Source organism: Pleurodeles waltl, chromosome 1_1, assembly GCF_031143425.1.
Source record: "Pleurodeles waltl isolate 20211129_DDA chromosome 1_1, aPleWal1.hap1.20221129, whole genome shotgun sequence".
In the NCBI taxonomy this organism is placed as follows: domain Eukaryota; kingdom Metazoa; phylum Chordata; class Amphibia; order Caudata; family Salamandridae; genus Pleurodeles; species Pleurodeles waltl.
In genome coordinates, this window is record NC_090436.1 from 492,205,630 (window position 1) to 492,224,368 (window position 18,739).

Genomic DNA, 18,739 nt, shown 5'->3' on the forward strand with positions numbered 1-18,739 from the left:
TACCTGTGTCTCACTGGAAGTGTTGCATTATGATGTTGTTTCAGTTGTCGATATCTTCTTCTTCTACCTCCTCTTTTTCACTGTCCATAGGCTCCACAGCTGCCACAAGACCACCATCTGGCCCATCCTCCTGCAGAAAAGGCACCTGGTGTCGCAAAGCCAGGTGGTGCAGCATTCAGCAGGCCACGATTATCTGGCACACCTTCTTCGGTGAGTAGTATAGGGAACCACCTGTCAGATGGAGGCACCATAATCTAGCCTTCAAGAGGCCGATGGTGCGTTCTATTATCCTCCTAGATCGCCCATGTGCCTCATTGTAGCGTTCCTCTGCCCTCATCCTGAGATTCTTCACTGGGGTTAGTACGCATGACATTTTGGGGTAACCAGAGTCACCTGCAAATGTCGAGCAACAACTGTTAGACACACACTAACACTTAGGGACAACGCCATACCCAGACACCTATGTCAACTGAATTGGGACCTTGGCCTCACCTATTAGCCACACACAGTGCCTCAGGAGTTGCCCCATCACATAAGGGATGCTGCTATTTCTCAAAATGTAAGCGTCATGCACAGAGCCAGGATACTTGGCATTCACATGGGAGATGTACTGGTCTGCCAAACACACCATCTGCACATTCATCGAATGGTAGCTTTTCTGGTTTCTGTACACCTGTTCATTAATGCGGGGGGGGACAAATGCCACATGTGTACCATCAATGGCACCAATGATGTTGGGGATATGTCCCAGGGAATAAAAGTCAGCTTTCACTGTGGCCAAATCCTCCAACTGAGGGAAAACGATGTAGCTGCGCATGTGTTTCAGCAGGGCAGACAACACTCTGGACAACACGTTAGAGAACATTGGCTGGGACATCCCTGATGCCATGGCCACTGTTGTTTGAAAAGACCCAATGGCCAGGAAATGGAGTACAAACAGGACCTGCACTAGAGGGGGTATCCCTGTGGGATGGCGGATAGCTGACATCAGGTCGGGCTCCAACTGGGCACACAGATCCAGGATTGTTGCACGATCAACTCTGTATGTGATTATGATGTGTCTCTATTCCATTGTCGACAGGTCCACCAAGGGTCTGTACACTGGAGATGCCGCCATCTCATCACCTGCCCCAGCAGACGTGCCCCATGGAGGAGAACAGCGAGCAGAGAGTCATCCAAAACTGAGGTAACACAATGTGTTATTTGCAGAAACATTATTAATCCACAATGTGCCAGTATCTGTCTGTATTCCTGGCCTATACAGGTGTGACGCAGTTTTTATCCATTCCATGTGGCCCCCTGAAATGGCGGCTGCCTGACCTGTAAGGTGGGACAAGGGGATATGAGGTAACTGCGCTGGCGTTGTACACCGTCGCGGTGGGCGGTCGAAGACCGCAGTGCAATTCTGCATTGGTTAACATTGGGCCCTATGGGTCCCAGGAGCCAATTATGATGTACGGCAGCGGTGACGGTATGCACCGCCGCGGTCGTGACCGCCATTTTCTGTCTGTTCACTCACTTGATACCTGACTTTCAACAGGAGAGGACCTACACTGTAAGTTCTGTGGTGATCTGTGTCTGGAAGTGACGATAGCTACAGTGTTCGGAGGAGATGGAGAAACTAGTGGATGGGGTCCTCCCCAAGTACACGCAACTGTATGGTACCCTAGACAAACAGGTGAGTACACTGTGAGCATGCTGCATGGGCAATGCCTGCTTTGAGTGGTGTGGATGGAATATACATGGGCGGGGGCTGAGGCCTGCATGTGCGGATGGTGAGTGTATGTGCGTCAGGGCATGGGTGGGAACTGGTGGGCAATGAGTATGACGGTCCGGACGGGTGAGTAATTTACTTTCCCCCGTACCATTCCTCTAGGTCAGTGCCCACCAGAAGAAGGGTATTTGGCGTGCCATTGCCAAGGACGTCCGGACCCTCAGGTTCTACCACAGACGGAGCACCCACTGCCGTAAAAGATGGGAGGACCTGCGCCGCTGGATCAAGAAGACGGCAGAGGCCCAGCTGGGGATGGCCTCCCAACATGGAAGGGGTGCCTGTCGCACAATGACCCCCCTGATGTCCCAGATCCTGGCGGTGGAATATCCTGAGTTGGATGGGCGCTTGACGGCATCACAGCAGCCAGAAGGGGGTGAGTACACTCTCATTCAGCTGACTCTGCATGCATAACGAGGTGTCTGGGTGGGGGAGGTGGGCAGTGGGTTCCCCTAGGCCAGGGCGAACTTGGTAGGCAAGGTCCCTTGTGAGGCAGGCTATGTGGCACCCCAACCCCAATAGTGGTAAGAGCCATCTACACCTAGTCAGGCTCCTGTGACTTCCAGGTGTGCAACAATTGGGCTTAGGCCTCGTACCCCATGGTCAGGTGAAATTTCTAGGAACTGTTAGTACATGGCGTAGTGCAGAGTGCTGCTCCCTGTGTGTTGTGTCCACCAACGGTAGTGGTGTTGCATGCACTGAACATGTTTTTCTTCTGTCTTTCCCCCCCTTTTTGTGGTCTCCCTATTCTTGTGTACAATAGCATCATCAGACGGAGGAGCATTGGCACCGGAGCAGGAGGGAGCTGCAACCCACTTGGCCTTGGAGGGTGAAGCAATGGAGTCTGAAGCCACCAGTGGGATGGAAGGCGAGGGGAGCTCCACAGCGGGGACAGGAGCAGACACCAGTGACAGCGACTCCTCATCTGATGGGAGCTCCCTTGCGGTGGCCGGCACCTCTGTGCCCACCTCATTCAACAGCTACAGCTGCCACACCCCCTACCAGCACGGCCCTCCCAGCAGCCCCTCAGTGTGTGTCCCGTGCCCGCTCACCCAGGAGGGTGGGCATCTCCTTCGCCCCAGGCCTGCTGCCCACAGTGAATAGGCTATTGACCTGAGATCCCTCACTGTTGGGCAATCTACCATTTTGAATGCCATCCAGGGTGTTGAGAGGCATTTGCAACAAACAAATGCATACCTGGAGGGCTTTCATTCTGGGCAGGTGACCCAACAGAGAGCATTTCAGGCTCTGGCCTCAGCACTGATGGCAGCCATTGCCCCTGTGTCCAGCCTCCCCCGTCCAACTTCCTCCACCCGACCCAATCCCCTATAACTCAGCCTATCCCAAGCATACCATCAGACCAGCATGCACACACATCAACACACAAGAGTGGACATGGCAAACATAAGCACCACACATCCCACAGGCACTCACACAAGCACCATCCTCATGCAGACACAGCAACATCCACAGACTCCACTGTGTCCCCCTCCTCCACGTCCTCCTCCTCCCTCCCTGTTTCGTCTCCACTCACACCTGCATGCACTACATCCTCAGCCACTACCTCCATCACCAGCACACCCATCACCACATACAGCTCACGTGCAATCACCACCCCCACTACCATTCACACATCCCCTATGTCCTCTCCCAGTGTGTCTGTGAGCCCTCCTCCCAAACTACACAAACGCAGGCACACACCCACCCAACAGCCATCCACCTCACAACAGCCTCCGGCCATGCACCTTCACCCAAATTCAGCAGACGTACACCTACAACCACTACATCTTCCTCCACTCACAAACCCTCTCCATCTTCCCGTCCCAGTGTGTCTAAAAAACTTTTCCTGACAGCTCTGGACCTCTTCCCTTCACCTCCCCCCGTCTTTCACCTAGGGCCAGGCTTTCCAGGTCCTAGTCCAGAACCTCAGCCACCAAATCCCCAGGCACAGTGGTGCCAGCAACTGCGGGCTTATCGAGTGTGCCACCCATCAGGGCTGCCAGTGTGACACGTAGCGAGAGCAAGGACATTCCGCCACCTGCCAAGGTGAAAAAGGTGCCCACATCCCAGAGGGAAAAGCCGAAAATACCAGCCACCGGCACTGCGACGTACTCGGACAGTGGCACCACCGCTGACATGGCTACCATCCCCAGTGGTCAGTCATCCGAGGCTGGAGGAGAGTTCCTGGACCCTGGGCAGCTTCCATGAGGCATGACTTCCATCACTGTTTGCACCTGCAGGTGGAAGGCGAAGCCGCAGCAGTGTAGGGTATGTCGCTGCCTCCATGGCGTATCATGCTACCTGTACCTCGCCATTCTCATGGCACACATACCCAAGTGAGGGAATTGTACCGGCCACACTGCACGTGGAGCACTCTGGGCACCATGCTCCCTCCAGAACCAGTGGAGAGATACATCCACTACCTCAGTCCTTGGCAGGATGAAGCACTCTGGGCACCATGCCCCCTCCAGAACCAGTGGAGAGATACATCCACTACCTCAGTCCTTAGCAGGATGAAGCACTCTGGGCACCATGCCCCCTCCAGAACCAGTGGAGAATGACATCCACTTGGGAGACTGTGGCTTTGCACTCCCCAAGATAAAGCAGTGGGAAACCACCCACTGGAGAGACTTGAGAGACTGTGGCTTTGCACTCCCCAGGATACAGCAATGGGCATATGGAGCCCCCTCGTGCAGCAGTGGCGTTGTGCGTTCATGTGGCTGAGGTGCCCCCCCTCCCCCTGAGGTGCCTGTATATTTTCGGTCTGATGCCCCAGCAGTGTTCTCTCCATTTCCAGTCAGGTATCAACTGTGGGCTTCTCCCATGCATTTTGGGACCAGTGGTCCACGGACAATGATTGGTACACTATCTGGACTTGTGTAGTTGGTGTACATATTTGTATATACTGAATTTTGATTTTTGACTATCAGATTTTTCATGATTACACTGGTTACATTCATGAACTTTTGTCCTTGCGTACCTCCAGGGGTGGGGGGGGGTGTATATGTAATGTTGCTGCATGTATTTGTGTGTCTGGTGTTGTGGGTGAGGGTGGGGGTGGGGGTATTGCGTGTTGCGTGTGTGTGTCACTCTCTTTCCCCCTCCCCTGTGTTGTAGGTGCAGTACTCACTGTGGTCGTCGACGGCATCTGTCCTGCTCCTGATGGAGCAGGAGGAAGAGCAGCATAGGTAACACCTGTAGTTCAGGCTCCATGGCATCCTGGTTCCTCGTTGGGTGTCGAGAGGTGAGTGTTTTCCCTTCTGTGTACTGTTTCCGCTGTGCTTTTGATAACGTTGGTTCCCCCCCGGAAAAGATGGTGGATAGGTGTGTTGAAATACTGTGGGCGTTACTTTGTCTTCCACCTGTCTGTTGGCGGTTACCGCCGTGATGTTTCTTTCTACCGCCGTGGCGGTCTGAGTGTTAAAGTGGCTGTCTATGTTGGCGGTGTTACCGCCACTTTAACACCGACCGCTAGGGTTGTGATGAGGGCCTAGATTTCACTAAAAGCTTTAATAATTCTGCACTCTGGTTCTGGATTTGATTTACCTTATTTTGATAAAATTTTATTTCTGTTCTCTAATTTTCTAAATTAGTGTGGGTTTTTTCTTGAAGTGTGTTTGCAGTTTATTACTGTTTGAGTGCTGCAAAAGCACTTTACACATTGCCTCTAAGGTAAGCCTAACTGCTTTTTTGCCAAGCTACCAAAAGGTTCAGCACAAGTTAATTTAGTGACTTTTGTGGGTCAACCTGGCGAGGATTGTGTTTGTTGACTGAGGAGAGTTATCACCCTCCTCAATCAATAACTCAAGTGGCAAATCAGAGCATACCTGGACACCAATCATCCAGACATGCCTAAGGTTTAACCCCTTCAGGACCACACAAGCAAATATTTAAATACAAATTTCTCATAAATGGATACATGGATTTTACATTACTCTTTCTGAGTAGCATTCTAACTTTCTGACAAAATTGGTGTAATTCCATTCAGTCATTTTTTTCTGTAGCTGTAACAAACATTTTCTATGGGAATAACCATGGACACTGTTATGAGACCCCAACTTGACAGATCACTCCAAAACTGTCCAGGAAAGGGCTGGGGTGAATCCCCCTCTTTTTTTGTAAAGTTGGGTGAAGATTCGTCAAACAACACTAATTATTAGTAAAACTAAAAGTCAGTCTTCCATGTAACATGTAAGATGCAATGTGACCAAAGATGCAACATAAAGTACAACCTGGTAATACATCACAATGTAAAAGTAATTGATGTAATTTCTGCAATGAAATCTACTGCATTGTAACTACCTGTGATAGAAAGACTCTTCTTCATACCATAGGACTGATTGTGACTAGATACAGGCAAGACTGACAGAGTTACCATGAGCTGGCAGCCACCATGGCACAGGGTAGGGGGCAGCAGCCTCAAAATATTTAGTGCTATTGATGTACTGTTCAAAGTTAGTGCCAACATTTTTGACAGGGGAACACCCCTTTTGCATACATTACGCCTGGTGCAGGGTTGTAACCCTGGAGTGGGGAAAAGGCCACATTAACGCCACATTAGCATCAAACAAATTACATTAAGGCGGCGCCAAAGTGGCACTAGGCCATCTTAATTCAGGGCCTCTGTGTCAAATCGCCTTTTGAGTCATTGAGTCAACATCAGCCTAGTACTAAGCCACCATTGTAAGAGATACCTGAATTGAGTTGAAAGCTGCCAGAGATTACCCCAAGCCTCTAGATGTTGGAACTCCTGCAACTGAGTTCAACCCCATCTCAACCAGCAACTTCTTGTTGTTTGCCCTTCCAATTAATGTCACACAATTGGAGTTTCAACAACATTGAGTTGTTTGTTAGAGCGAGAAATACCGGTATGCAATCATTTGAAAGTTTCTCCGCTTTACTATTGGGCCCGAGTCAATGAACCTTGGCAGATTAAAATGAGAAAGGGGGAAGCTGCAATTAGCATTGTATATGAGTCATTGATGAGAGTTTGAAGAAGGTTTAGTATTTTTTTATTAGCTCTCCTAATTTCTCATCTTTATAGGTAGAATCAGAAATCAAATACCAAAGGACAATAAATCAAAGTTAATCAGAATAACTAATGAAGCATGTTCCACACAATTTAAATTCCTTAATCTACTCTAGAGGATGGTTTTATAAAAGATAACAATCAATTTAACTGAAGGAACCTATAATGAGTTCATAAGTCAAAGATGTGAAAGCATTGAGTAAATTCTGCAGTGTTTTAGAGTAAAATAGTTTCAGGCAGAGAGTCTCAGATTGAATCTAACTGTCAAATTTAAAGCAGCCTAAAGTGAGTCTGAGAAGTATCTCAGAGAGCATCTGCGAGGAGGCACAGAGTGTCAGAATGGAGAGTAGGGTTGCTGCTACATGAAACAAAGCACCCAAGGCTCAAAGCTTCCCAAAGGCTTCTCAAAAAGTCTCTAACCTTCCCACACTATTCTAAGAACACACATTTTATAATCATACAGTTTTGCAACATACATCTCCTTTCTTCGTCTCCACCACTGGTTCTTCCAATCAAATTTCGATGTCTTCATGAGAACAGGACAGCTTCCTGAGGCTAAACTATCTAAACAAAGCAGCTGAAAAACAGTATATTAATTTTGTTCTAACATTGAAGTAGCTTCTGAATGTAGTAATACATATTTGCAATTCACTTTTCCTTTCCCACACACTCTTTTCTATTCAGTTTATTCATAAAGAAACATATTTTCTGACATTACTAACACTTGTATTCATTCAATGAACGTATGAACTTGTGAAGGTGAAAAAGAATATCTTTTACAGCATAGATCAATGTTAAGAATATTTAAGTACGTTTTAATAATTATTCATAATACATTCTTAACGTAGGTCACCGATGACAAAATAAGTAAAATATGTGCTTGATGGTACATTCTTCAAGTAGTGACTAAATATATTGTTGCCTTGCTTTAAATGAAGGACGAAATCTGGATGATAAGTCATCTGAACCAACAAGGGTTGAGTAGACTATCAGAGTAAATATGGGTGAATAACGAGATGGGAGTCACACAATGAAGAATGCCTCTTGAGTGAACTGCATATGCATCCCAGAGAAATAATAATTTTTGACCCACAGTCACATGACTCACAACTTTAGATGTATGTAACAGTTGCTTCCTCTGAAGCATACACATGCCGCTTAAGATCTTTTTTCTCTTTCCTTCTCTCTTGGTGAAGGTTACTTATTTTCACACAAGCTTGTGTGGAGACCTTTCTCCACCTATATCTTCATTTCGGATTCCTTCAAGAACCTGAGTTGCCCACCATTAGCTGTCAGGAAGAGTTTTCCTTAAGGAGCCTTAAATATCATCAAACCCTTCTACGTACAGGACCTAAATTTGGCAAATAGGAAAGAGATGTGGTTTAAAGACTACAGGGAAGATTTATAGAAAATAGTGCAACACAGCACAGCAACCAAAGTTGGTGTGTTGCGCCAGGGGGACAGAATAGCATAGAGTCATGTGGCCTGCTGCTGCTCTCTTGTCCTGCTCTTTTCGGTTGCCTAGGCCCACATAAAGTACTATTTGACCTAATTTAAGGGAAAGTTTCCAGTGGGAAAAAATTTTATGCTGAAAATTAAATATATTGTCAACATTTCTTGCAGTGCATGGGCCATATGTACGAAAGCTTTTTGCCATAGACACAGAATGGGTAAAATCCTTTCGTACATCTGGCCCTATATTACTACAAGGAATACCCATAACATCACGTTATCCTTTGTTTTTTCAGTTAATTTCTTTTTTTTATTGTAAAGTAAGATGCTAAAAGTACATCTAACTATAATGTCACTTTAACTTTTTTTCATTAAGTTTCTGCTTTTTTAACATACTTACTCAACTCCCTCACTGAGTATTCATTGTAACAGTGAGCAGATGAATATTGGATGCAGACTTGGGCTTGTGGCCTGGCCCTGTGCCTAACCGCATATGGGAGTTCATCCCTCTGAGGACCCTCTGAGGACCGCTAAACACCCCACAACCTTCCCCCTATATTTTCCATTTTTTCTTTTTAATATTTTTTTTTAGGGTCCTGTAGTACTTGAGACCACATAAGAGTCCATGCTGGATCACACACGAGTACTGCAACCAGAACGTGGGTCCCATTGCACAATAATACATTTTTTGGCCCCAGGTGGGGCCCTAATGGGACCTCCTACAACGGCCACAATGCCAGGTACCCCTATCGTGCCCTCTTGTAGCTTACTGTTTTTTGGTCTCAGTACATGGAGATTTCTGGCCTGATTTAGATCTCGGTGTATAGAATACACCATTACACTATCACAAACATGATGGATATCCCGTCCGCTGTATTACGATCTCCATAGGATATAATGGGAATCTTAATACGGCCAACGGGATATCTGTCAGCAGATCTATTGACTTTGTTCAAAATTCACAAATAACTACAATCAAATGTGTATTTTATAAATGCACACATTGGAATGTTTCATATTTGTTACTATCACAAAATGTTTTCAATAAACATTAAACATGTCTTTGAGTCTTTTTTATTCTTTTTCAGGCCACAAAGTGTAGCCATAGAACCAACCACAAGGGGTCCTTGCACTTCAGCACTTGCTGCATTTTTAAAACAAATGTTGTTGGGGGCTGCTGTACTCCCTAGAGCACCCCACACATTTTTAAGAGGCTTGGTGGTGGCCCAGCTTCATTTTGTTGAACCACCAGCATAAAAAAATATTGAAATATAAAGCCCTTGTAGAGCATTAGAGTGTGCTGCTAGCTGGAGCAGTGAATGTGAAAAGAGCAGGCACAGCATTCATTTCACATTACTGCTGTGTTTTCTTTATTTGGAGAGGTTACCTCATCAAGACATTTTAGTGGCTGTGGGGAACCCATTTCCCCATGGCTGAGCCTTTTTTCATGAGAAGGAGACATTCAGCCCCCTTCCCCTCCTCCCCTTGAGCCTTCCAAAGGACCTGGTGACTTTATACCCTATCCCCCATCCCATCCCTGGTGGCTGAGACTCTCAAATGTAAATCGAGTCTAAATGGGGAGGCAGGATGCAGCCCTCTCCTGAGCCTTCTTAAGGCCATGGGACATGATCTCCTGGACCAATTACTTATTTAAAGGGGAGGGGAAAGGGAGTCCCATTCCGGAGTCTCTGAAGGACATCAGGTCCCAATATTCTCTGGGGTCAATTTTCTTTTTTTTTTGAGGAGGAAGACATGGGACCACCGTTACCAAGCCTATAAAGAGGCCTGTGCTTCCCTCCCTCCAAAACATAGTGCACCCCTTTGGCCCACCTGGAGGGCTTACGTTGAAGCCTGCTTTTTCTTAGCATTACCACAGACCTTCTTAGGTTCTTTGAAACCACAATGTTGTACATATGGGCCGCAATTATACAGGAAAAAACTGAGCCATTACCATATTCTCCTAATAATCCCCAACTACTGCGGACATTTCTCTCATCCCCTGAGTCAGGTGAAAATCGAACATGTGATTAATTTTGCCTAAAATGATGTGCCTCTTATTTGCAACAACATTAGAACTCACTTAAAGCAAATCTCCCCACCCATTGTGGTTTACAAACATGATAAAAACATCTGTACCTAATGTATCTGTTGCTAGTAAACGTGGTGAACAACCACTCATGGCCAATCTGAAAAGAGAAACAGGGACTCCAACATACTATAAACACTGAAACAAACCACTTCCTTCCCAACCTAAAATCAGGTTTCTGAACTACAGAAAAGAAACCACACTTGTGAATGTTAAGGAAAATGCCCCTTTCCCTTCTACCTTGGATGAATATTTTAGTAAAATACATGCTTTTGCTCTCTCTTGCTGCTGATGCCCATTAAATTTAGTGCTTTGAAGAAAGGAGAGCCTAGAATGGCATCGTCCAGCACGTCCGCATGGCAAAATACCTCTTTTGGATACTCTGAAGTGGTGGTAGCATTGTCCCACAAGGTAAGGAGGCTTGTGACGTTGGTTGCTCTCTTGCATGAGTTTCACAGGAGTCCTATGAAACCTTCAAGGTTCACAAGAGCTCTGAAACATCTCTGTAGTCATTGGGGCCACAAGTATATATGAGGGCAACATTTTGAGCCAGTTTGTCGGATATTCAGAAGCTTAGACAGTTGGCAGTTTGTGCAAGACTCCAGTTGAGACTTTGGAAGTGGGACGTGATCCCATTCAAAGGCTTCAGTTTACAGAGGGAGCAACTGAAGATGGTCAATTTCAAATGAGCACAAAGTGACTTCTCTGAATACCACTAGGATGCAACTTTGAATTCTTTTAATCTTTACTCTTCTCTGGCCATTTCAAGGAGGGCCTTTCTATTTTTTGTAATTCTAAAGACTTGTTGAAAGGGCCCACATCTTTATTTCAAAGAATTAAAACATTGTCTACAAATTGGAATACCAGTTAATGACATATACTTTGGTAGAAGCTAAAACCTACTGCTAAGTAAACAAGGAGGAGGAGTTGAATTTTATGGATACAGTCAATATAAATTAATATGAATTTACATCATAATTGAAAGTCATTGAAGGGGTTACAGAAAATGATTGTCTTTGTTTATGTTCAGCAGATGTCCAATTCCAGTCATTTATGAAGACAATTTGATTCCAGTAGTGATGATAGATGAAAAAGCAGTATAGTCAACATAATTACCAGTTAAAGTGCATGGAAGATTTGCAATGATTTCTCAACTCTAAAGTATACATTTCTTACAGCTAAACTTCTATTTAACATGCTGACATGTTCTATTACAGATTTACTGCTGTAGACTTCCTAATTTATTTCATGTCATCTTGCCAATATGATACTCTGAATAACAGAGTCAGAACTAATGGAAGGTGGCGTTCTATGGTGGTTCTCTCTCAGAGGATCGGCAGCTAAATCTGACTAAACTAACAAGCCAATAATTTAAAACATCCACCTCAACTATACTTGACAGAATGTTCTCCTTGGAAGATTTATGTGTGCCAATGGCAGAGATGAAGAAGATACAAGATTATTGGTTGTCTCCTCTGCCAAAACTGCAGTAATCTCATTAATATGTGCTCAGATTGAAAACAAATACATCAAGTCAGTTTGAGATGTCAGGGTTCAGTCCTGCTGGACTTACTTTTGTGGCAACTGTGCATTTCACAGAGAACCCTATCAAGGTGTAAAGGATTCTAACACAGATGTAATAACAGCTAATGGTTAAACATTCAGCATTTCCAGATAGTAGACAAAAGCATTTCTTGTCTGATATTTTACAGGTGATGCTGCTTCTTGTGCAGCTCAACTGGCCAATGAAATTGTTACGTTCTTTACAACTAGGCTTGTTTCAAGATTGAATTTGAATGAATATTTGATCTACTGCCATTACTATGCAGTACCAAGATCTGCTGGAACCAAAGCATGATAGTAACAGTTTAATAACATGCATTGCACATTTTAGGAACAGCCTTATTTTATCATGGACTTAAAGATGATTTGAACAATGCATTGGCTCAAATAGATCCACAACCAAAGGCCTGTATTGGTTTCATTAACATGACATTGCTCCCAGATCATAGATTACTGGTGTGTAAAGGAGATAAGTAGAAATCTATGAATAAATCCCAGTTTACGCCTAGGGAAAAGCATTGCAATCAGTTAATGGTGTTGAACCCATGGGTGCAATGGTCTGTGAGATCCACTCTCCAAGGCAGAAGAGAATGTTCATTGGAAGAATGGCTCCTGTTTATACTGCAGGAAGAAGGGACACTTCATTAAAAATTGATTCACTCAACCATAAACACCAAATACATTACCCATAGGAAACTAAAGAGTTCAAAACTGGATCCATAGCTGGTTTTCTGCAATTCTCAGTCATATCCTGGTGAAAAGATTGCTATTACATTGCAAATTTTGGTACCACACCTAAGTTTGAATGCTCATATTCAATTGCCCAATTAATATATTTTAGAAGTAGCTGCTATGGTTGGGAAAGTTTACAGAGGTACAATATTCAGAACGTTTAGGCATTTTAGTGATCACAAATGCTAGTTCTGAAGTGGTTCAAGCTATTGATGCTACAACGTTGATATCAAGCCCCATACCTCAAAAGGTTCAGCTCATTCTTTTGCGATGCAAGGACATTGAAAATTGACATCAGGAAATGATTCAGTTTGATGTTCTTGACGAACTGTAGTCCAAATAATCTTTGATATGTTGTTGTTAACACTACCCATTCCCTGTATAGACTGGTCTTCATTACACATTGATTTTAATTCATCTTTTTGTCATGACTTTTCTACAGAAAAAGAGCCAAATTGACTAGTTGCTGCATTATGCATCCTGTTGCCACTGCAGCCAAAAAAGACATACCTTTGGTAATGAAATACAAAGAGGTTAGGTGCCTTTACTGAGGAACAAGCTGAGATTCTTCCTCCTCATCTTTCATGTGACTTCCAAAGGATCCTGGTGCTTGGGACAAATATCCTTTGAAGCAGAATCTATGCCACCATTCACATAGAGAGCAGACATTTACAGGTGCAGCTAGACAAACACCTTAAGAACATATTTAGTCATCCTTCCAAATCACTGGAAGCTTCACTCCTTTTTCATTCACAAAGCTAATACTGAAATACAAACCTATGTAGATTATAGGGCCTTGAACAATGGTATTGTCACAAACCAGAACCCTCTTCCATTCATTCCTGTCTTACTGGGGCACGTTACACCTGTGAGTCTCCATACAAACTGACTCCAAATAGGGACTTACTACTTAGTAAATATTTAGTGTGGAGAAGAATGGGAGGCTGACTTTTAGGCTTCATATAGACTGATTATTGAATAATGCTTTCTGGCTTTTGCAATGATTCAACAACCTTGCAAACTTAATCTGTGCTGACTATGAGACTCCGCATATGAAGCATGTGAAAACGATTCAGAATACCTTGCTTCAACATGGGTTATTTTGTAAATTTTTTAAATGCAAATGTCATGTACCTGAGCTAGAATTCTAAGGCTTTATCCTTGCTTCTGAAGATCTAAGATGGCAAAAAGTAATAATCTAAGCAGTTAAGGGTTGGCTAGAACTAATAAATGTCAAAGACATTCCAAAATGTCTGGTATTTTTCAACTTTTATAAAAGATGTATAGATCATTTCACTGCCACAGTTAATCCAATAACTAAATTATGGTGAAAATGATCAACATTCATTTTGGCACAAGAAGCATTCAGCCTTCACAACTGCATCCATTTTGTCCCATTCAGATAGAGAGGGAGACAATTTGTGGTGGAGGCAGATGTTTCTGATGATGGAGTGGGAGAAATACTTTCTGAACATAGGTGGTCATTTTGCCATTGGAGGTCAAAACGGCCTACCGCAGTGGTGACGGCCGCCAAAATACCAGAACTGCGGCTGCCATCTGTCCGCCACATTATTAGCACTACCGGACTTCCGCAAAAAAACGATGACAATCCAGCAGTGTCCATGGTAGCGGACAGTGGTAAGGTGGCACTGCTACCACCAGCACCGCTACACCAGTAGAATGTGCCAGCAGTATTATGACAAGTAATACGGCCTAGCGGTGTTCTGCTGGTGGGGCGCTGCTGGCAGTAGCAGTGCTCCTTCCCATCAGAACTCCTCGCTCAAGGTAAGTCTGGCTTCTGACAGGGGAGGGGAGTGAGAGTGTTGTGCGTGTGTGTCTGAGTTTGTGCATGTGGGTGTGAATGTGTCTGTGTGTGTTGTGTTATTTGCGTGGTTGTATGCATGTGAGTGAATGCTTGCAAGAATGGTGTAGTAAGTGTATGTCTGCATGTCAGTGTAATTGTGTGTAAAAAGGTGTGCGAGCATGTCTGGAAGTATGCATGTATGAATGCGTGTATTCCAGTGTGAGTGACTGGGTGTATACCTGGTGCGTGTCTGCGGGTGCGTGTGTGTATGGGGGTGTGATGATCGGAGGGGGTGGGGTTGTGTGCATGGGGGGTGGGGAGGCTATGGATGGATGGGGGCGGAGGGGTGAAGTGTATGTTGGGGTTGGGGGAGCCACCTGCTGGTGACAGGGAAGGAATTCTCTGTCACCAGTAGGGCCTACCACCATGTTTGGAAAACCATGGTGGTAAGCTGGATCATAATGCTGCCGCGGAACTGTGCCGTGCGCCGGGCTGGAGATTGAAATCTCTGGCCCGGTGGCTGATACTGTCATGGCAGTATGAGTGGAGAAGTGGAAGGTTGGCTGCAGCCAACCCGCCATTCTCCTAATGTGGCGGTATGTACTACTAGCCTGTTAGTGGTACTACTGCCACATTAACACTCTCCACCGGGGTCATAATGACAACCCCATAGTGTGGGAAATGCATACCCACATCTAGTGACATATTAGTCTAATAAGTTGTTTTAATTGGAACAGAACTATAAAATAGCTGAGAAGGAATTGCTAACTATTCACACCACATTAAAAAATGGAGATATTATTTGTTAAGTGCAAAGCATCTGATTACAGTGTTCATAGATCACAGAAATATCATTTCTGAGGTCAGCTCAGGCCTTGGAAACACAGCAACAAAAGTGCACACTATTCTTTGACAAATATGATTTAAGTTTTAATTTTCCAGCTGGAGTCAACAATCAAAAAGCTGATTCTTTGTTACTGTGCTTTGAAGTGGAAGACAATACATTAAAACTGATTTACTTTTCATTGTGCCCACAGACCATATCATTGGCATGAGTGCTGTTCACACTTTCCTGGAAGAAACACATGAAGCCTTGCCATAGGTAAAGATGATTATCTGGGCAACAGAGAAATCAATAAGAGCAATAAAGGAGGGTCTCCCAATCAAAGGAACAGCTTCATATTTTCCAACCTGATTGCTTCAGCACCAACTCACTTAAATGGTGCCATTTACCTCAACTGTAGGTCATCCAGGTATGGCAAGCCTCAAGAAATTGTTTAATGTCACTTTTAATGACCAAGGTGTTCATTACAACCCTGGCGGATGGTGTTAAAGTGGCGGTAATACCCCAAACAGGCCAGCGGAACAAAAAATGGAATTATGACCGTGGCGGAAACCGCCAACATAGACAGCCACTTTAACACTCCAACCGCCACGGCGGTACAGACAAGGAGCACGGCGGTCATTGCCAACAGACAGGCGGGAGACAAAGTATTATTGTTACAACAGGCCAATCCGCCACCTTTTCCGGGGCAAATTCACAGTAGATATAAACACGGCGGAAACAGCTTTTGCAATGGGAAAACGCTCACCTGAACACACTCCACGGGGAAGGAGTAAACCATGGAGCCGGAACTCCAAATACTCCCTGCGATTGTGTTCCCGCTCCTCTACGAACATCAGCAACGGCGGCGCCGAAGACAATGGTGAGTACTGCACCTACGACATAGGGGAGGCAAAAGTCAGGGACACACACACGCAACACCCCCACCCACACCCTCGCACACTACAACACACACACCAATGTATTACCAAACATCACAGGAACAACCCCACACCCCCCAGAAGAATGCTAAGACAAAAGGAAATCCAGTACAACCATTGTAATGTATCAAAATACAGTAAGCTCATATATACATAAATACATACACATTCCAAATATATACATCACGATTAGTAGTGCAGGTATGCACATTTCAATGTCCGTGGACCACTGGGCCCAAAATGCATGGGTGAGGCCCACACACGATACCTGTCCAGAAACGGAGAGAACACTGCAGGGGCATCAGCTAGAAATACAACAGGGACCTCAGGGGGAAGGGAAAGGGGGCACCTCAGCCGGATGACAGCACCACGCTAGAGCCACGACGGGGCTGCATGCCCATTGATGTATCCTGGGGAGTGCAAAGCCACAGTCTCACAAGTCTCTGCAGTGGGTGGGTTGCCCACTGTACCATCCTGGGGAGTGCAAAGCCACAGTCTCACAAGTCTCTACAGTGGGTGGGTTGCCCACTGTACCATCCTGGGGAGTGCAAAGCCACAGTCTCACAAGTCTCTACAGTGGGTAGGTTGCCCACTGTACCATCCTGGGGAGTGCAAAGCCACAGCCTCTCAAGTCTCTCGCGTGGGTGGTTTGCCCACTGTACCATCCTGAGGAGTGCAAAGCCACAGTCTCACAAGTCTCTACAGTGGGTGGGTTGCCCACTGTACCATCCTGGGGAGTGCAAAGCCACAGTCTCATAAGTGGATAACAGTCTCCATTGGTTTTGGAGGGGGACTGGTGCCCAGAGTGCTTCATTCTGTTAAGGACAGATGGAGTGGATGCTGTTCTCCACTGGTTCTGGAGGGGTGCTTCATCCTGTTAAAGAGAGACGGAGTGGATGCTGTTCTCCACTGGTTCTGGCATCACTCTCCCCGTGACGGTCCCAGTTCCGTCACGGCCCCTGCCGCACATGGGCTAACGATGCTTGAGTTGGCGGTGCTTGCCCTGTTCAGCGATGCTTGCCATGGCGGTCTTTGCCCTGTTCAGTGGTGCTTTGCCATGGCGGTCTTTGCCCTGTTCAGCGGTGCTTGCCCTGTTCAGCGGTGCTTGCCATGGTGGTCTTTGCCCTGTTCAACTGTGCTTGCCCTGTTCAGCGGTGCTTGCTATGGCGGTCTTTGCCCTGTTCAGCGGTGCTTGACTTTGCTGTCTCTGACCTGTGCAGCGGTGTGTGCCATGGCGGTCCCTCATTGCCCAGCGGGGCTGTGGCTTCCGGGGCCCTCCTGGGCACTGACACTGGCGGTGGTCTCCAGACCACTGACGATTGTGCAGCCCTCCTTGGCACTGACTCTGGCGGTGGTCTCCGGACCACTGACGATTGTGCTGCCCTCCTGGGCACTGACTCTGGCGGTAGTCTCCGGACCAGTGACGATGGGGCTGGCGGTGGCATCCTGGGCAACGGGGAGGATGGCGGCCTTCTCCGCCGTGCTGCTCTTCACAGACTTTGGAGACTTCTTCTGCTCCTTCCCCACCATGGGAGGAGTCACAGCTGACTCGACACTCCCCCCGGGACCCTTGTGAGCGGCTTTGCCGGCAGGAGTCTTCACCCTCTCCCATCGGGCACTGTCCAACTTCTGGTGCTTCACAGGGGGTGGACTGGCAGTGCTTTGGCTCCATGTCACACTGGCTGCCCTGGTGCCCGGTGCACTCCACATACCTCTAACAGGCACAACTGGTACCAGACCTTTTTTGGCTGAGGTGCTAGTACGGGACCTATGAATTGGAGGGGGGTGTGGTGGGACAGAGGTCAAGGTTGCTCAGGAAAAGTTTCTGATGAACACTGGGACTGGTAGCTGGAGGGGGTCTGGGAGTGGAGGAAGAGGACGTGGTTGTAGGAGGTGTAACTTTTGATGCTTTGGGTGCAGGTGCATGTTCTGGAGGCTGTCGTGAGGTGGATGGATGTTGGGTGTGTGTGTGCCCGCGTTTGTGTACTTTGGGAGGGGGCGTCACAGACACACTGGGAGAGGACACAGGGGATGTGTAAATGGTAGTGGGGGTGGTGAGTGCAGGTGAGCGGGGTGTGGTGCTGAGTGTTCTGGTGCGAGTCCTAGTGGTAGTGGTGGTAGTGCATGCAGGTGAGAGTGTAGACGACACTGGGAGGGAGGAGGGAGACGACGAGGAGGGGGACACAGTGGAGGCAGTGGATGTTGCTGTGTCTGTATGTGGGTGATGCTTGTGTGAGTGCCTGTGGGATGTGTGGTGCTAATGTTTGACTGAGCTACCCTTGTGTGTTGACGTGTGTGCAGGCTGGTCTGATGGTGTGCTTGGGATAGGCTGAGGTACAGGGGATTGGGTCTGGGTGGAGGAAGTTGGAGGGGGGAGGCTAGACACAGGGACAATGGCTGCCATCAGTGCTGAGGCCAGAGATTGCAGGGTTCGATGATGGGCAGCCTGACCAGAATGAATGCCCTCCAGGAATGCATTAGTGTGTTGCAACTCCCTTTCTACACCCTGGATGGCATTCACAATGGTAGACTGCACAA